Source organism: Leucoraja erinacea, chromosome 7 (genome assembly GCF_028641065.1).
Source record: "Leucoraja erinacea ecotype New England chromosome 7, Leri_hhj_1, whole genome shotgun sequence".
Classification (NCBI taxonomy): domain Eukaryota; kingdom Metazoa; phylum Chordata; class Chondrichthyes; order Rajiformes; family Rajidae; genus Leucoraja; species Leucoraja erinaceus.
The window spans coordinates 24,078,871-24,100,288 of NC_073383.1; the positions used below are offsets into that span (position 1 = coordinate 24,078,871).

Below are 21,418 nucleotides of genomic sequence, written 5' to 3' on the forward strand. Positions count from 1 at the left end.
CCTTTCAGAGACCAAAATGCAAGGGTTTGCAGAACTGCACTACAATAGCAAAAACAACGGCTCACTGACTCCAACTCAAGCTTCCATTTCAAACGCATTCCTTCCTCCCTCAGTATAAATTCTTAAGTGTCCCAAAACTCTTAGAATTAAAAAGCCAAGCACATGCATACTAAAATAATGCACCATACATTTCCAGGATCTTTAGAAATATTTTCAAGAATACTTATCACCTTTAGCAAAGGAGTACCCTTAGTCAAGGCATCACATAAACACAAATAGAGGCTTTGAACATCCATATATTTGTATTATGGATTTTGTATAAAAATCAAGAAGCAAACTGGATAGAGTCAGCTGATTTCTAATCCAAAATTCAATGCTCCCAAACAAGAGATTTTCAAAGGGCCACTGAGCTCTTCCCATGTCTGCTCATTAACTACCCAGGTCTGGGTACAATAAATAACATACAATGAAAGTCAATGAACAAGCCTAAATTTGCTGCTTAGATATTTATTTTTGCAATGGTTATTCCAAATTGTGCAAAGTTAAGGGTCTGTCCCACTTTCCCAAGTTATTCACGAATTTTCCCGAGTTAATTCACAAATTCTCCCGAGTTTTCCCCTTGATTCAAACTCGCAGAATGTTCGTAACGGGTCCCTAGGAGTCCGTAGATATATCGTAGCAGCTCGTTATGCCAGCCGTAGGTACTCGGGGCATCCTCCCGCCTATATTTTTTACTCGTGGACATTTTTTATCAGGCTGGAAAAAACGTCCTGACTTACCCGATGCCCCGTTACGAACATTCTGCGAGTTTGAATCAAGGGGAAAACTCGGGAGAATTTGTGAATAACTCGGGAAAGTGGGACAGGCCCTTTACTTGTTTTCGTCAATTTCTTGTTCACTGGGGAGAAGCAACTTACACAGAATGTAGGGTTCCGATGGGAACATGAATAGGTGGAACACGTTATCTTATTGAGGTTCTCCTATCAAAGGAAATATTCTCTCAGTATTTTCTATGTCTAGGCCTCTTAAGAAGCTTAGAGGCATTTCAATAAGACTACCTGTCATTCTTAACACTGTTGAGTACCAATCTATTTAACCTTTCTTAGGAGGTCAACCCCTCCATGTCTGGGATCATCCCAGTGAACAGGTACAGCGGGGATAATCTTCATTGATCAGTGAGTGATTATTAAACTGTGCCAAAAGGAAAATGGGGTTATGTGCTGCAAGTGGCATTATGACGGCCATCAGAAAAGCATCAGAGATTGCAGGCTCTGATTCTAGCAGTGATCACACATCAAATGAACATTAAGGCCTGTCCGTGGCCTCCCTAACTTTAACAATTAGACCAAATGCAAGCTTGAGGAACACCTCACCAGAGTACATTGCAGCCTTCAGGACTCTGCACTGAATTTTCCAACTTTACATAATTCGCTCCTATCTGCATCAGAACTGACCATTTCTGCCAGTCATCTGTTTAAAGAAAATTCTGACCAAGGGTCTTTGACCCAAAATATTAATTTGATTTCTCTTTCCACAGATGCTGGCTGACCTGCTGAGTGTACTTCCAGCCTCTGTGGTTTATTTTGCTTTTCCTTCAAATCGTTACCATTCACTCACTTGCACGTGCTCTTATTGCTGTGGCTGTTCCAGTCATTGAGACCCTGCACTTTGCGGACCCAGAGCCCTCTTCAGCTGGCTGCAGATGTCTTTAGGAATATTATGAAGTAACTGGCTTTAGCAAACAGAGCATCGGAAACTAATAGTATTGATATTTCTGGAGGTCAAAATCTTGTGGGTTCTTGTTACTTTCCCTCCCACAGGCAATGCAGTGACCCCTTAAAAGTGACATCAGTTTGCAATTGTTTTGCTGATTTATGGATCTCCATGCCAACTTTCACTTCCAACCAACAATAATAAAATGTTTGTGTTACTGCAGACCTCGACATCCATCATATACCACGTGGCTCTTTTCAATAATGACTGTGAAATTTTGCAAGCCAGTGACTGCCATCAATGATGTCTACATGCAAACATTCATGCTCTAGTACTATTTCCTACGACAAAGTAAGAGCTTGCTCTCGATTATTTAATCAAAGCATAATTTATACTAAAAAATAATCCACCATATTCTGAAGCTAATAACGATTAGCACAATAGGGGTTTCCTATGGCATTTTATTTATATCTTACAACTTTTCCCCTCATTCACAGACTGCTCTTTTAATAATCTCATGCTATTCTCATGATTTGACAGTGCCTCAGTGTTGTGGTTCTTTAATTACTGGCCTTCAGTTTCCAGACGCTGTTACCACACTGATCACTCAGAACCCACAGCACAATGATGTTATCATGAAAGGCATCAATGCTTTGTAGCTACACACTTAGCAGCTGAAAGTCAGTCAGAATTAATTGAATTTAACAAACTATTGAAGCAGGTTGTACTTGTCAATTTTTTATTAAGTTAACAAAATATGTCCTTGGTTCAACTGCTTGTTAGCTAATATGCAGCCGGGGACTAGAAAATCCTAGTGACCAAGTTCGGCATGGAAGGAAAAATTGACTGCAATTCCCAGAATTGGACAACAGTCGACAATCTTTTTGAAAGAATGCATTCAGTATACAGAAATGCACAGAAGTTACAAGTTTAGACCCTTTCGGTCCAACCATTTCATTTGACCTCACCTCTGTTTACAAACAGTCCTAATCCACATTGTTGCTTTCATCAATCAATATTCCAGACTGTTGTAAAATAGATCTAGAAATTCCATTGCATGGTGCAACATATAACTGCCCTACTAGATGGAATTTTATTAAAACTCCATTATGTAATGGCTACACCACAACTTTTTGTTTTGGGTTCTTCATGAGTTTAGCACACATGCATAGAATCAGTGGACACATCCAGTATTGTCAAGTGTGTGAGGCCCAATTTTGATGGTACACACGCGGTTCTGCAAATACGTTCCTGCAAACAGCATCTGCCTCACCCACTGAATTGAACTTGAACCAGAGGCTTAGTCTGTGCCAATGTTAGAGCATTTTGGTATTATTAGTTTATCATTGTCATGTGTACAGAGGTCCACCGATAAACTTTGTTTTGCGTGGGTTCTAGACAAACACAAGCACATAGGTAGCATAAAAGAAAAATAATTCAGAATCTCATATAACAACAGCAAAGAAAGTCCTGATTAAAAAAAACTGCAAGTAACAACAATGCAGATCAGAAGATCCTGAATTTATCCCGAGCGTACAAGAGGACCATTCAAGAGTTTGATAAAAGCAGACGAGGCATCTTGAATATATGCTTTCAATCTTTTACATCTTCTATCCCCAGGGCAAACGTCACAGGACCGTGAAGAAAAGAGAAGGAATGAGGAGTGGTTGTCCTTAATTATGCCGACTGCTTTTCTGAGCCAGTGTAAAGTATAGATCGCGTATTGCTAAGAATTAGTAAGTATTGAAAATTCATAAGGATACGTGTACTTCATTGGACAAATCATCGCAAACCACTCATTGGTATATAAAAAGGTGAATTTTATGAAGTACTCAAATTTAAATGAGGTACTCGAAGTTTGCCCAGCGTTAAAACTGTGGAAGAGTGATTTATTTGCTTTGCTTTCAATTACTTCCTTTCACAGAAGCTGCCGGATCTGTTGAATGTATTAAGCATTTTCTGCTTTTGTTTCAGGAAGTCAATCCAAATTTGTCAATTTTCATATTTAACCCAGGAATGCTGAGTTAGGATTATGACATCCCCTCTGGAAGATGGGTTGGTACTTAAATGTGTTCACATTACTAAATAAGAACAAGAGCAGTTTATGATACATGTCAATGAAACCAAGCCAAGTAGAAGCAAAGAAATGTGTAGGAAGGAACTGCAGATAACAGTTTACACTGAAGATAGACACAAAATGCTGGAGAAACTCAGTGGGACAGGTAGCATCTCTGGAGAGAACGAATGGTGAAGTATCGGGTCGAGACCCTTCTTCAGACTGAGAGTCAGGGGAGAGGGAGACAGAGATATCTCTATTCATTTCATTCCTTCGCTCCAGAGTTGCTGCCTGTCCTCCTGAGTTACTTCAGCTTTTTGTGTATATCTTCAAAGGAAAGAAACTTGGGAATCAACAATTTATTTTGACCAGATGTTACTTTGAGTGCTGATGTGAAATCAATAACTATGACGTTCTTTTCTGAAGAAATGTTATGGAAAGTTTGAGAGTTCACAATAGCTATGTGACTGAGGTTGAGTTTGGAAGTTTTGGAATCTCATATTTGCTTACAGCAGATCTTCACAAATACATCACCACCATTTCTCCAGTAGTAAGACGCAGAGAAATGTAATGATCTTCAATTGGAGGCTTAGGGCCAAATGTTGGCTCCATTGCAAAGAGGTGTTCATAACTGAGATGCAGTTGCAGGAGGTTCTATGTTGTATATTGGATGCATGGGTAGAGGTTCAGTTTCTTGTACATGGTCAGAACAGTAATGGAAAAGGTTCCATCACCATACACGGCAGCATATCGTTATCATCTCCTGAACAGTCGTACTTTACCAGCAGCAATGAAAGTGACCATTATCCCCAATCTCTACACTTCAGAAGCCTTCCAGGACTCGACTAGACACTTATGTGGGCTCTTGCTGCTGGCCACTCAGATGTGTCTAGAGAGATGGTCTTCTATTCGTGAGACCAGCCCCAATGACCTGGTATTTAGAGACGAGGCTCAGGATACTTCCTACAAGTGCAGTCTGTAATTGGCTGCATTTATGTCACCAGCCGATCACTTATTAATTAATTCCATTTCATTGATTACATTTATGTCCAAATGGTCTGCAGTCTCAAGCTGAACTTTCCCCGTGTAGCTCGCACGATTCATTCGACCTGCTGCACTCAAGCCAACCAACAGCCAATTTCTGAAAAAAGCTTTTATGGACCTTCCCCACTCTGATGCATCAATCAACATGCACTTTCAGAGCCTTCAAGAATTGTCATATTCTGGTGAAGTAGTTTAGACCAAACAGCAAGATTCAGGAGAGCAATGAAGGAGCAGCGCAGCTTAGTGCATGGTGGCTCAAAGCTGCAAGGTTCATAGAGCAAGAATGCCATCATCCTGCATCTAAATGGAAAGCTCACTTGCCTTGACTCCTTCAACCCAGATAAAGCAGTCGTAGTCATCTATATGTGCCCAGCCAAACCTCATTACTTATCAGTACACAAACTCCTCATTCCAAGCAGACAAAAACTACTTCAATACTGCAGAAGACCAGAACATGTTAATTATCTTTTAATTAAAGTTCAATAATAAAAACTTAAGACTTTGACTTTACACAAGTCCTCTATTTACAGACATTTGTGCAATTAGCAAGTTACAATCTTAGCAGTATATGCAATCCCTGTGGCTTCAGCGACAGTTGAGATGCCCAGATTTATGTTCTGACACCAGAAATGTCAGAGATCCTTCAATAGCTTACTCCAATACTTCCATATCCCCTCTCCCAGTGACACCTGATCTGCTCAGTGCTTCGAGCACTTTGTTTTTATTTTATGATTGGTTGTCATCTCGTGGCCTTCCTGCACTTTCGTTCCCAGGTGCTTCAGAGTATATTGAAGCAGGACAGTGAAACAATGAATGCCAAGGTCAAAATATATTTCCCCTTAAAAAGGTGCAACTTGTTGCACGTAAATTCTTGGAGAGACTGGATTCCACTCTGTAGGAAGCTAACATTTCCATGGACAAAGATGGCATTATAAAAGCCTGAAACAATGTGCTATTCTTCCATAAGACCAGTTCCTCCAACCAAGAAATAAGAACAAAATGCTGAACATGTCAGGCAGCATCTATGGAAATGAAAGCAGTTAATAAGTTCAAAGCCCCTTCATCTAATGCTTCTGGTCAAAACATTAGAGGCTTTGATCAATTTGATCACTTTGATCACTCCAGCAGGAAGGCTTGGACTCTCCTTAGTCATCTTGGTTCAGCTGCTCCTGCCCGGTACAATCCCCCCAAGTTGTCAGCAAATGTTGTAGCCTCTCGCCTACTGGAAAACTCAAATGTTGCCACTTCCAAAGAATCCTGACAAGAAGTGAGACGGAGCCTGACAAAGTCCATCTCTTCTTCAAGAGTCAAGAATGTTTTATTGTCATATGCCCCAGATAGGACAATGAAATTCTTACTCACTACAGCACAACAAAACATGTAAACATAGTACACAACGGCAGAAAAAAAAGTCCAGTGTGTATATATACACACACACACATTCGCACATGCTCAATAAATAAACAAATACTAGACTAAGTGGGGCCCGTTGGGTCCCATGTTCACACGGGAGGGCTGGTCCCCCAACGCAATATTCCACCTCTCCACCAATTCCAATATTGGTGGCCAGTGGGGGGGTGGGCTTTCAGGAGCATTAGTATGGGTGTTGTGGGGCCGAAGGGACTGGTTTCCAGAGGGCTAGTATGGACATTGTGGGCCAAATGAATTACTTGGGCTGGCAGCTCAGTCACTCCGACCTGGTGGGCTGGCAGCTCAGTCACTCAGGCCTGGTGGGCTGGCAGCTCAGTCACTCAGGCCTGGTGGGCTGGTCACTCAGGCTTGGTGGGCTGGCAGCTCAGCCACTCAAGCCTGGTAGCTCAGTCACAGGGCTGGTGGGCTGGCAGCTCAGTCACTCAGGGCTGGTGGGCTGGCAGCTCAGTCACTCAGGGCTGGTGGGCTGGCAGCTCAGTCACTCAGGGCTGGTGGGCTGGCAGCTCAGTCACTCAGGGCTGGTGGGCTGGCAGCTCAGTCATTCAGGGCTGGTGGACTAGCAGCTCAGAAACTGCCAGAAATTCTGCCCAAGAGGGATGCGCAGAGACCCAGTTTCTTGAGCTTGGTAGTCAGCTGTTTTTTTTTTGTTTTTTTAATGTTTTATTCATCACAAATTTATTCAATTATTAAAAAATAATATTTACACTACAATAAAACAAGCCAGAACTCACCACAATACACAAACAAATATCCTAAATAAACTACTATACAACCATGTTACAATCCTTATTGAGGATGCATTCAACACCCTGCAGTGTCTAGCGGTCCCGGAAAGCCCCCACTTGGTAACCAGCTTGGAGGGGATGATGGTATTGAATGCCGAGCTGTAGTCTATAAACAACAGCCTGACGTAAGTGTTTTTATTGTCCAAGTGGTTCAATGCGGAGTGAAGAGCCAGTGAGATTGCATCCTCCGTTGACCTGTTGTGGCGGTAAGCGAACTGTAGTGAGTCGAGGTTCTTGTCAAGGAAGGAGTTGATATGTGCCATAACCAACCTCTCAAAGCACTTCATCACTACTGACGTTAGTTCCACTGGTCGGTAATCGTTGAGGCACATCACTTTACTCTTCTTGGGCACCGGTATTATTGATGCCCTCATTAAAGCAGGTGGGGACCTCAGACCGCAGAAGTGAGAGGTTGAAAATGAACAGGTTCTGAGAACTCGACCGGGTATACCATCAGGTCCAGGGGCTTTCTGAGGATTCAGCCCCCGAAGGATTTTCTGACGTCGGCATCCTCAAGCCCCCTTTCTAATCCATACACTCCAGTTGATGTACACAAAGGCCTGTCCTCTACTAAAGCTGGGAAAGCAGGAGGAGTTGATGGGATCTACCTGGAATTTCTGAAGAACCCTATGGACGCAACTGGCTGGCTGCTTTTTTCCACCCATGTCCATTGTAGTGGAATTATCCCCAAGGCATGGAGAGAGGCTAAAGTCATCGCCATCTTCAAGCCTGGGAAATCTGCTGATGGTCCAGCTAGTTACCGACCCATCTTGTGCACATTCTACAAGCTGTTTGAGCGCCCCCTGCTTTCCAGGATTTCTCCATTGGTAGAAACTGTTCTGCCCAGAGAGCAAGCTGGCTTTAGACCTGGTAGAAGATCAAGTCCTTGCCCTCACTACCAATATAGAGGCTGGCTTCCAACATGCCCTGAAAACAGGTGTTGCTCTCATCTATCTGTCATCAGCTTATGACACTGTGTGGAGACATGGTCTGTTGCTGAAAGCTTCCAGAATCTTGAAGTGCCAAACCAGCGTGCGTGCCCTCTCATCCATCCTCAGCAACAGTAGATTTAAGATCTCACTTGGGAACCAGACCAGCTCTGTCAGGACCCTGAATGATGGCGTCCTACAGGGCTCTGTCCTAGCTGCCCTACTCTTCCACATTTATGTGAGTGACATGCTAACTATCTCGTCCAAGAAATTTGCATATGCAGATGATCTTGCCCTTGCCCTTGCCCTTGCCTACCAGGGAGCTGCCTTTGAGGATATCAGCAGAGTGCTAACCCAATACTTGAAGGGGATGGAGGAGTACTTCACCTTCTGGGAACTTCACTCTAACCCAGCTAAGACAACTGTCACTGCCTTTCACCTTAACCAGCTCGTCAATGCAAAGCTCCAAGTGTTTTCTTGTGGTCAGCCCATGAAGAATTAAGAATTCCCCAAATACCTCGGAGTCACCCTGGATCGCACCCTCACCTATCGTGAACACCTGAAGAGGGTGGCTGATCAACTGAGAGCAAGGGTCAACATCATCAGGAAACTTGCAGGCAGCAGCTGGGGATCCAATGCGCACACCCTCCCTAACCGAAGCTTAGCCCTAGATTACTCAACAGCCGAGTTTTGCTCAACAACTTGGGCTAATAGCTGCCACACCAAACGAGTTGACACTGTCCTTAACTCTGCAATGCGGGTCATCACAGGGACGCTCAAGTCAAAACCTTTGCAGTGGCTCCTTGTCCTCTCTCATATTGCCCCTCCCAGCATATGCAGAATGGAGAGGATGTTGAAAGATTGGTGCACCATCAAGGCTAACCTTGACCTTCCCATCCATGCTGACTTGACCAATCTGCCCGACATGCACCTGAAGTCCCGCAAACCCTTCTGGTCTTCAGTTAAATCCCTCGAAGACTTTGACTCCAAGTGTTTTGCACAATCCCACAGGCATTGCCACTTTCATTTCACTGCGAATGTTGCATGTGTATGTGACAAATAAAGTTGACTTGACATGAATGAGTGGCGCAGAGCCTGGAAAGATGCCAACACCAACAACGGAGAGGTCATCATAGACCCCACAGTGAAACCACCGGGTTATGACCTCCATCGCAAGCAATGGCTAAACCTGAACAGAATCCACACCCTCCATGCAAGAACACCCCACCACCGGCATAAGTGGGGGATGACAGGCAGCCCTGCTTGCGGACATCCAGACCAGACCATCCCACACATTGTGAATGACTGCCCACTGAGGCCTTTCCCTGGTGGCATCAAAGCCATCCACCCAGTAACTGATGCTGTCCTGGCCTGGATGTCTACCCTTGATCTGCAACTTTAGGCTGTGCACGCCATACGCAAGAAGATGATTCCATTGGCTCTTTGTGTGCTTCCAGTATTTTCTGGTTTCTCTTCTATTCCTACCTCCAAAAATCATGGATTTGATTAAGCTAATCATAGCTTATAGTTATAAGCAAGGAGTCCTAAAATGGGATTAGAGAACAGATAGGGCATGTTAGATCCCACCAAATATTACACCAGAGGCGAGGTGGATGTATAATTCACCAGTCCATATATGGGAGCAGGTATCACATCTTACAAGCAAGGGATGATGATTTACTGATCATTGGCACCTTATTTGCAACTGAGTGCAACTCAGCACCTAGATGTATAGAGATTGGAAGTTATTTCTGTGACTGTGTAGGTTCCTCCTTCCAACATCCTAAAGGTATTAGCAAGTTAACCATCTACCTAATGTCACAGCTAATGTAGGTTAATGGCAAAAATGCAAAGAGGAGTTGATGGACATGTGAAGGAGAAGGAGCTGCAGGGAAACAGAACTAATGGGGTTCCTTCTGAGGAGCATGCACAGAACCACCAGCCTTCTGTGTTTTTACAAGAATAGGATAGGCTGCTATTATGAATAAGAAATTCCTAAACTTTTATCTTGTTGCACCTTTTGGCAACACTACAGTGTGAATTCCTGGCCCACAGAAACAAGGTTAGTGCCCTGTAATAAAATATTTCATGCAGATTATCCCTTCCAAGAGTTTTTAAATGAACAGGCGATTGTAAAAAAATCATAACATTAACAAAGGACTTAATTTATGTTACTGAAGAAAGGTGCTGTAATAGAGAAAGTAATTTGGCTGCTTTCACCGTAGAGAGGAGAGAATGCAAAACACATACTAATATTTTCATCACCTTTTAATAAAGAAAGGACAAGATTTGTCTAGTCACAAAACTCAGAACAAAAGCACAAGTATTTAGTTATAAATATTTTGAATGAATGCAAAAAAAGTCCCTGCCCAAATGCAACAAGAGCAATAAAACTTACAGTACAGCCAGCAACCAGGTGTGTAACACATTAGAGTTTATCTGGTGGGTTGTTGTACTTTGTTTTGGTTGTGCTATTACATGAGGGATGTGGAGGCTTTGGAGTGGATGCAGAAGAGATTTATTAGAATGTTGCCTGGATTACAGGGTATTAGCAATATGGAGAGGTTGGATAAACTTCTACTGTTTTCTCTGGAGTGGAGATCAGAGACACCCAATAGAAGTGTAAAACATTTTGAAAGGCGTAAATAACGTAGCAGTCAGGACATTCGTTCCAGGGTGCAAATGTGTAAGGCTACAGGTCATAACTTTTAAGATCAGAGGGCAAATATTTAAAGGAGATGTGCAGAGCAAGATAATGTCACAGCTAATATAGGTTAAATGGCAATAAATGCATCAAAGTGGAGTTGATGGACATGCAAGTGGATGCATGGAACACACTAATTGGGATGGCGAGGGAACCATATACGATTGTGTCGTTTAAGCAGCTTTTCAATAGGCATATGGATATGCATGGAATGGAGGGATATGAATCATGTGCAGACAGATGAGATTAATTTGGCATTATGTTTGACACAATCATTGTGGGCTGCAAGGTCTCTTCCTTTGCTGTACTGTTCCATCTTCTAAAGAGTTATCTTGCTTTTTATTTAATTATCACTCCTTTCCATGGCCTAGGCATGCTCAAGTATCAAGTCTGTAACTTGGCGGCACGGTGGCGCAGCGGTGGAGTTGCTACCTTACAGCGCTGGAGACTCTGGGTCTGTGTTGTTTGTACTGAGTTTATATGTTCTCCCGTGACCTGCATGGGTTTTCTCCAAGATCTTCGGTTTCTTCCCACATTCCAAAGACTTACAGGTTGGTAGGTTAATTGGCTTGGTAAATGTAAAAATTGTCCCTAGTGTGTGTAGGATAGTGTTAATGTGCAACATGATGGCAAGACCAACAGGGCAGCAACGGTGGTGCAGCCGCAGAGTTAATACCTTGGCACCAGAGAATCGAGTCCAGTCCCGACTATGGGTGATGTCTGTACGGAGTTTGTACGTTCTCCCCGTGACAGCGTGGGTTTTCTCGATTTGGCCAACGAGATTCCAAAGCGATCTTCGGTTTCCTCACGCACTCCAAAGAGGTACAAGTTTGTAGGTTAATTGGGTTTGTAGAAAACTTACTTGTCCCGTGTGTGTGTGTGTGTGAGATAGTGTTAATGTGCGGGGATCGCTGGTCGGCGTGGACTCGGTGGGCCGAAGAACCTGTTTGCATCCTTTATCTCTAAACTAAAAATCTTATCTGCCTGCACATAATCTATATCATTCCATTCCCTGCATATGCCTAATAAAAGTCCCTTAAATGCCAGATTCATATCTGCCTCAACCACCACATTCGGCAGTGCGTTCCAGGCACTCGCCACATTTTGCATGAGAGAAACAAAACTTGCCTTGCACACCACTTTTAAACTTAGCCCTCTACAGCGAGGAAACAGGTGGGCCGAAGGGCCTGTTTCCTCACTGTATCGTCAAACTAAAGTCAACTCCATGAAAGGGGCAACATATACGTAGACAGAACGATAAAGACAGAATATGGTATGCTTGCTTTCATAGATCAGCACATCTACAATGCCAGAGGTTATGGGGAGACCTTAGAAGTATTTAAAATTCTGAAAGGCATAGATAGGGTTGTCAGAATATTTTCCCAGGATGGCAAAAATTAAATACTAGTGGGCATAGCTTTAGGCTGAGAGGGCTAAGTTTTAGTCAAGTCACTTTTATTTATATAACACATTTAAAAAACAACTCTCGTTGGCCAAAGTGTTTTACATTGGTGGAGGTACTAACGTTATACAAAATTGGTTCATAGATTAAGTACATACATAAATATACAGTGGCTTGCAAAAGTATTCATATCCCTTGAACTTTTCCACATTTTGTCACGTTACAACCACAAACGTAAATGTATTTTATTGGGATTTTATGTGATAGACCAACACAAAATGGTGCATAATTGTGAAGTGGAAGGAAAACGTTACTTGGTTTTCAAATTTTTTTACAAATAAAAAACTGAAAAGTGTGGCGTGCAAAAGTATTCAGCCCCCCCGAGTCAATACTTTGTAGAACCACCTTTCGCTGCAATTACAGCTGCAAGTCTTTTGGGGTATGTCTCTACCAACTTTGCACATCTAGAGACTGAAATTTTTGCCCATTCTTCTTTGCAAAATAGCTCAAGCTCAGTCAGATTGGATGGAGAGCGTCTGTGAACAACAATTTTCAAGTCTAGCCAGAGATTCTCAATTGGATTTAGGTCTGGGCTTTGACTGGGCCATTCTAACACATGAATATGCTTTGATCTAAACCATTCCACTGTAGCTCTGGCTGTATGTTTAGGGTCGTTGTCCTGCTGGAAGGTGAACCTCCGCCCCAGTCTCAAGTCTTTTGCAGACTCTAACAGGTTTTCTTCCAAGATTGCCCTGTATTTGGCTCCATCCATCTTCCCATCAACTCTGACCAGCTTCCCTGTCTCTGCTGAAGAAAAGCATCCCCACAGCATGATGCTGCCACCGCCATGTTTCACAGTGGGGATGGTGTGTTCAGGGTGATGTGCAGTGTTAGTTTTCCGCCACACATAGCGTTTTGCATTTAGACCAAAAACTTCAATTTTGGTCTCATCTGACCAGAGCACCTTCCTCCACATGTTTGCTGTGTCCCCCACATGGCTTGTGGCAAACTGCAAACGGGACTTTTTATGGCTTTTTTTTTCAACAATGGCTTTCTTCTTGCCACTCTTCCATAAAGGACGGATTTGTGGAGTGCACGACTAATAGTTGACCTGTGGACAGATTCTTCCACCTGAGCTGTGGATCTCTGCAGCTCCTCCAGAGTTACCATGGCTGCTTCTCTGATCAATGCTCTCCTTGCCCGGCCTGTCAGTTTAGGTGGACGGCCATGTCTTGGTAGGTTTGTAGTTGTGCCATACTCTTTCCATTTTCGGATGATGGATTGAACAGTGCTCCGTGAGATGTTCAAAGCTTGGGATATTTTTTTTATAACCTAACCCTGCTTTAAACTTCTCCACAACTTTATCCCTGACCTCTCTGGTGTGTTCCTTGGGCTTCATGATGCTGTTTGTTCACTAATGTTCTCTAACAAACCTCTGAGGCCTTCACAGAACAGCTGTATTTATACTGAGATTAGATTACACACAAGTGGACTCTATTTACTAATTAGGTGACTTCTGAAGGCAATTGGTTGCACTGGATTTTATTTAGGGGTATCAGAGTAAAGGGGGCTGAATACTTTTGCACGCCACACTTTTTAGTTTTTTATTTGTAAAAAAATTTGAAAACCATGTATCATTTTCCTTCCACTTCACAATTATGCGCCACTTTGTGTTGGTCTATCACATAAAATCCCAATAAAATGCATTTACGTTTGTGGTTGTAACGTGACAAAGTGTGGAAAAGTTCAAGGGGTATGAATACTTATGCAAACCACTGTAACCCTCACTCAGAGGACATCAAGAAAGGCTTGATAGTAAAGATGAGTTTTAAGTCTCGACAAAGGAGTCGATGGAGGGGGCAGCTCTGATGGGGAGTGGGATGCTGTTCCACAGTCTAAGAGCTGCAAGCGCAAAGGCGCAGTCGCCCGAGCTTATGCCTTATGTTCAGTAAACCCAAGTCGGCCGATCTGCGGGACCTGGGGGTGGTGTGGTGTGTAAGCAGTCTTTTGATGTAGGTGGGGGCAAGCCCGTTAAGGGCTTTGTAGACATAAAGGAGGATCTTGAAATTTATTCGGGACCGCACAGGGAGCCAGTGGAGAGAGGCCAGGATCGGGGTGATGTGGTCCCTTTTTCGGGTGCCCGTCAGGAGTCTCGCTGCGGCGTTTTGGACCAGTTGCAGGCGGGACAGGGAAGATTGGCTGATGCCATTGTAGAGGCAGTAATCTAGGCGGGAGGAGATAAATGTGTGGATGATCTTTGAGGTAATCAAACTGGAGGAATTGTTTTATTTTAGCTATCGTCCGAAGCAGGAAGAAGCTAGCTTTTACCACGGCATTGACTTGTTTGTCAAATTTCAATGCTGAGTCAAATATCACGCCAAGGTTTTTGACGTGAGGTTTGAGTAGTGGGGTAAGGCTTCCAAGGCTGCCAGCTATCATTTTGATTGAGTCTGAGGTGCCGAGAAGGATGACCTCAGACTTACTCTCGTTTAGTTGGAGGAAGCTCTGGGCCATCCAACACTTTATATACTCGAGGCAGCAAATAAGGTTAAGCAGATTTGATCGGTTTTTGGGCTTCAGGGGGAGATAGTGTTGTGTATCATCTGCGTAGCAATGGAAGAAAATGCTGTGCTTTTGAATGACTTGGCCTAAGGGGAGCATATACAGGGAGAAGAGAATGGGGCCAAGGATGGAACCTTGTGGAGCTCCACAGCAGAGGCTAGCTGGGGAGGAGAAAGAGTTGCCTATGTTAGTAGAGAAACTCCTACCTTTGAGGTAGGAGATGAACCAGCTCAGGGCAGTGCCATCAATACCAACCTCGTACCGGAGACGGTCAATTAGGATGGTGTGGTCGACAGTATCAAATGCTGCGTTGAGGTCGAGAAGGAGCAGGATTGCACAGTCACCAGTCACAGTTTAAAAATGGTGTGCAAGGCAAGTTTTGTTTCTTCCACGCAAAATGTGGCGAGTGCCTGGAACGCGCTGCCAAATGTGGTTGTTGAAGCAGATATGAATCTGGCATTTAAGGGACTTTTATTAGGCATATGCAGGGAATGGAATGATATAGATTATGTGCAGGCAGATAAGATTTTTAGTTTAGAGATAAAGCGTGCAAACAGGTCCTTTGGCCCACCGAGTCCACGCCGACCAGCGGTCCCCGCACATTAATACTATCCTACACACACACACACTAGGGACAATTTAGTTTTCTACAAACCCAATTAACCTACAAATTTGTACGTCTTTGGAGTGCGGGAGGAAACCGAAGATTGCTTTGGATTCCGGGAGAAAACCCATGCTGTCACGGGGAGAACGTACAAACTCCGTACAGACGGCACCCATAGTCGGGACTGAACCCGATTCTCTGGTGCCAAGGTATTAACTCTACCGCTGCACCACCGTGCTGCCCTGTTGGTCTTGCCATCATGTTTGCCATGGACATTGTAGGCCAAAGGGTCTGTTTTTGTGCAATGCTGTTCTATAACTGCATTTCCAGTTGATTTATTGCTTGAATATGAAACACAAGCTCTTGCTTGTCACTGTGTGATTTAACCATTGATTGGAGACCCAGAAATATTTAAAAGTTCACATGGGGAAAAAGTCTTTACAGTCATTTAAAAAATGTAAAGTTCAATGACAGAAGCCTCAGAGGCATTATGAGAAGGCATCATTAACACATGCATTCAGCCCGGCTATTTTTCAGATCTTTAAAACAAAGATGATTTGTTGCAGAATTGCAAGTGAGATTCTTTACGTACTATGTGTCTTCTTTGATCAAATGGAAGAATTTACCCAATGACGTGCAACTTACCCACGTTACTATTGTGTATTAATGTAGTTTTGTGATCACCAACTGCTTCTTTGATATTTTATTGTTGGAATGCATGTTAGTTTTCAAATAAATGTACAATTTTACAACAAAGCAACATTTACAAAATAACAATTACAATGTTATTTACTAAACACCAATAAATGATGCTGGGGTTTTTTTTTCAATATACAGTAAAACTGTCACAAACACATTTATTAACGTGGCACAGCTTTCAAATACAATTTTGTATTCAGGGAAATATTGTGTGTGTGTATGAGCTATCACATACATTTTGCAGAGCGGATTCATTAGCAACTAAATGTTTTGAAACCTGCATTTTAATTACTTAATTCTAGTTATACTATCTTTAATTCACTGCTATAATAGCTGGCATAAGCCAAAGCTAGTAGGCACATGTGGAGTATTTACAATTGTGTCATTCAAATGTTAATGTCAATGAAACACAGACTGAAAATGGTAGCCACATAAATTATGAATAGTTTAAAAAAAACATTAACACTAATGGGATTTTATTCTGCAACTGTAATAAAATGCTTCAAGAGGTTGGTTAGGGCACAAATCAATTCCTGCTTCAGAAATGACCTGCATCTGCTTCAGTTTGCCCATCGCCACAACAGATACTATCTCACTGGCTCTCCATTCTGCCCTGAACAATGTGGATAAGAGTATATCCATCAAGCTGCTATACATTAACTACAGCTTGGTGTTCAACATCATCCATTCCAAATTCGTCACCAATCTCCAAGACTTGGGCATCTGATCACTAACAGCACCAACAGCGCTGGGTGAAAACCCATGAAGTCATAGGGAGACCACACTCAAGGTCATGGGGTTGAACCCAGGTCTCTGGCACTATGAGGCAGCAGCTTTACCACCCAGTTTTCATTCTACTTTCCCATAACATCTGTTAACATGAGCAGATGTGCCCAGAAATGGTGGGACTCTGGAGGAGGACAAGAGAGGTCAAAATGCTTTACCTCTCTGTGGTGGTTTAGAAACATGAAGCTCTGTGGGTACAAGGATCAGGGGAAGGTCATGCATGTGCACACAAAATTATATCTAAATATGTTGGTTCTAAAATGATAGAAATATCTTGCTAATAGAGCTTACCTGCATTGGGTGCCATTTTAATTCTATGCATTTACCCATTTTTTTTAAACTAAAATAGTTTGGGTTTATAGTTGAAGCAGACTTTGAGTTCGACAAGTCGTTATAAAATTACACCTAAGCAATGCGTTAATTTAGTGGTTAATGTGACTCACCTTAAAGACATTTTTCTGATGTGGTCACAGCTTGAAAAATAGTGAAGACCACTGACCAGAATTATGTTTCAAAAGTACAATCTCAAAGGTGCAAATGCAATTCCCAAGAATAGAAATTCATTCAATTCTCATTAGGCTTTCATATCTTTGATAATTAAATTAATGGTTAAACATCTTTAGGGTGACAAATAGATGAGGTGACAATTAATATCACAACTTCATCTGCACAAAAACATTGCCTTGCATTATTGAAAATTACACCAAGAATAACACCAACACTTTGGCCAAACCTGTGTTAAAGTGGAGAATTAAGCTGGATAATATCCTTCATGTACAGGTGCACAACCTTTTATCCGAAGATCCAAATAACGAAAACCTCCGAATAGCGACATTTTTTCAGTCCTTGAAGAAAGGTCCTTGAAAACGTTCACCGAGGGCGGCCCGCAGAGGTGACAGCAGAACCTCCGGTCGGTCCTCAAAGAAAGGGGAACTAAAGCCCCATTCATAAAAGAGAAGGTGAGGGTATATTGCGCGGGAGGGTTAATAATTGACAATCTGCTGCTGCCTGCCCGCTGAGGTTAAAAAGTTCCCACGGTAGACTCACGATACACAGTATATCGTGAGTCTTGCGTGGGAACTTTTTTAACTCAGCGGGCAGGCAGCAGCAAATTGTCGCTCCCTTCAGTTTCACCCCACCTACACCCCTCTGCTTCCCGGCCATGTGTGTGACCCCTTCCCTCCCCTCTCCAGCACCCCGCGCATTGCACCGGCGCAGGGGCTTTGTACTGTCTTCACGTCGGAGCTAGTGCCAGTCACCGGAGACGTCAGGACCAACGGGACACCGGCCCCCAGGCCCACTGCAAGCACGGAGATCCCAGAGGCCCACAGCCAGCAGCAGCCCAGCCCCGCTCCAATTCCAGAGGAACACGCTCTCCGCTGTCCCCCGTAGGGACAGAAGCTGATGGCTCGGGCTGTGACGTCTCCGGCCACCCCCCTGTACAGGAGGAGACTGGGAACTGTGGGGCTGTTTGCAGTTGCAGAGGGAGGGGGCAAGGGCGGTACAGTTCCCAGTCTCAGCTCCATTCCAGGGCGGTGACCGGAGACGTCAGGACCAACGGGACACCGACTGCAAGCACGGAGATCCCAGAGACTCACAGCCAGCAGCAACTCTAGCCCAGCCCCGCTCCAACTCCAGAGGAACCCGGGTTGCGGATGAGGGGGCGCAGCTCGGGCTGTGGGCGAACTGCCACTTGTCGCTGTAGCGGCGCATCGGGGAGCGGGTTCCTGTTGGTCCTGACGTCTCCGGCCATCCCCCTGGACAGGAGCTGAGAGACGTCAGGACCACCACAAGCTGCTCCCCGATGGGCCGGTACGGCGACAAGTGGCAGTTCGCCCACAGCCCGAGCTACGCCCCCTCATCGGGACACCGACCCCCAGGCCCACTGCAAGCACGGAGATCCCAGAGACTCACAGCCAGCAACAACTCTAGCCCAGCCCCGCTCCAACTCCAGAGGAACCCGGGTTGCGGATGAGGGGGCGTAGCTCGGGCTGTGGGCGAACTGCCACTTGTCGCCGTAGCGGCCCATCGGGGAGCGGATTCCTCTGGAGTTGGAGGGACAGGGAGACACAGCGGCTTTTGAGAATGGTGGGCAATCACTTCCAAAGTTCTGCCCACACAGTCAGTACACCTCTCCTACACTTGTCTCCCGCACTAAGATCATCTCGCAGAGAAGGATCCCAGCCTAACCCTCCCTATTCTCTCCTATTCTGCAAGAAAAACCTACATTGAAGACTCAAACTCGCGATCGAGTAACTGCCGGGATCGAGGCGCAAACTCGCGACCTTGCGGATACGAGCCGAGCACTCTACCACTGAGCCAGCCGTTAAAATCTACGCTAAAAATCTTCCATTCCGAAAACCGAAAAATTCTGAATTACGCAAAGTGTCTGGTCCCAAGGCTTTCGGATAAAAGGTTGTGCACCTTACTTCTATGATACCTTTAGAGTTGTCATTTATTAACACTTCTGCCTGGCATCTTCATCTTCTGTGAACTAGGTGTTGAGAGAGATGGGAGTTTTGCCGGAACTAGAGGTCTCTGATGCTCAAGCTCTAAGAATGGACCACCCATCTTTGGCTGGTGTAATTGGCTCCCAGTTAAACTGCGCCTCCATTTTATAACCCTAATCGTTGATTTAAAATCCCTTCAAGGTATCACCCTTCCATCATTCTAATCTTTCCCCGCTACCAAGATGAATGCATTCCTCCAATTCTGGTTTCCCGAGTATGAGCTTTTTTCCCCATTATTAGCCCGTAATTGAGTAAATTCTTCTGAAACACGTTTAGTTCAGGGTTACCTTCCGATATTCCAAAAATGATCCATTCTGGTTTTGGTACCAGTTTTATTTTGATTAATTTTGTAAAGATATCAAATATTTAATACCAGAATTTTTTGATTTTTGTACAAAAAACAAAAGAATGTGCTATGGTAGCTTCTTGACAGACATTTATCACAGATGGGTGAGACATTAGGGAAGAGTTTATTTATTTTAGTTTTTGAATAATATAATCTATGTAATGTTTTAAATTAGATGAGAAGAAGAACTCACAAGAACTTTTAAAATGAATAAATAACAGGCAACACGGAAACATTCTACAAAAATTTATTCTAGTCCTTCGTTAACAACAGGCGCTTGGACTTCCAACAAACACCCACTTACCTCAGCGTAAAACTGGACAGGTCGCTTACATTCCGTCAACACCTGGCTGGTCTCCACAACAAGGTCATGGCACGTAGCGGCCTTATTGGACGCCTGGCAGGAATAAGTTGGGGGAGCTAGTCCATCATCACTTCACACCTCTGCCTTAGCTCTTGTGTATGCCCCAGCTGAGTACTGCACACCCGAATGGAGTAGAAGCAGACATACTAGCCTGGTAGACTGAAGCCTGAACAGCACCTTGCGAACCATCACTTGGTGCCTTCAACCTACTCCAGTTGAGCAGCTCCCTATACGTGCAAGCATTCCGCCTGCAGGGATCCGAAAGTAAGCCGCAACATTGGGACTATCTCATCGTGCCATGGACCCAGATCACCTCCTCCATCAGGCTATCAGCAGAAAGCAGAGGCCACCCCAACTGAAGTCCTGTCACCCCTTTGCTCCACATGGAAAACAACTACTAGCATCCATCCAGCCAACTGAGACAAAAGCACACTGGATAGCCACCAGGTGGTCACTGGAGTGGAAGGCAACCTCATCTCCATTACACAGCTACATCTCTTCACCAGATAAAAGCTGTGTCCTAGAGGAGCATGGGTGAAGCTCAACACTTCGTATTGGAGTTGGGAGTTTCAATGCCAGCATGTGGAGATGGGGACTCTGCCAGAGCCCAGCCTGTGAATGCAGAGCACAACAACAGACAGCCAACCATGTCATCTCTGGGTGCCCACTCTACCACCCACCAAGTGGAGCTCAGGGCCTGGCAGACATTGACACAGAGACAACAACCTGGCTGCTCAACACCCAGCTTGAGATCTAACTATTCCTTAGGTTTAAGTTCCATTCGCAAGAAGAAGAAGAAGTCAAGGACGAAGAAGAGTGCTACTACCTTTGCTACAATGCGATTCTCCACCCCAATCTATAGAATGTTCTGTTTTTATATCCAAGAAATAATGTTATAACCATATTGAATGCTCCGACTCGGCATTTATTCGATTTTGCGGCTTTCAATTAAACAGCTCCAGCTAATCTTGCTATCAAGAAACAAAAAGTACTCTTTTACTTATGAATCGGCTAACTACACTTTTCACTATTTTCAAGTTAATTGGATGATTATTTAAAATTTGAAGAATTAAGCAGCCAGCTGAAGGTCTTTATCAATTAAAATTTTAACATACGGCAACAGCACATTTATTGTCGAGTTGAAATGTTGCAATTTACATAGTAAATGCCATTGTCGAGAATAGAATATTTTCAAATGTTTCGTTCAGTTTTCTGTCACCAAATGAATTAGAAGACAAAAGGTTCCCTTCTAGAGGTACAGCAATACACCCAGTTCTCAATCTCCACCTTTTTCTAACATCTTCACTATTTGTGTGGGTTTTTTTGGTTTTTTTTTTTTAACTGGTTTAGGAATATGCATCCGACTACACAGGAGAGGAATTTACCTTATCAACCATAAATTAAAATCTAGGTGCTTGAAATGAAATGAAATTAAAGGACTTTTTCATTCCTCCATTGCCAAAGGCATCATTCAATTCAGTTC

At 43.7% G+C, this 21,418-nt stretch overlaps 1 protein-coding gene across 2 annotated transcripts in view; it reads right to left on the reverse strand.

Annotated features, from left to right (window-relative positions):
• The window catches only part of LOC129698747 (integrin alpha-6-like), a 71,189-nt gene that overhangs the window by 43,870 nt on the left and 5,901 nt on the right, over positions 1 to 21,418 (reverse strand). The gene's annotated exons all lie outside the window — the stretch shown is intronic.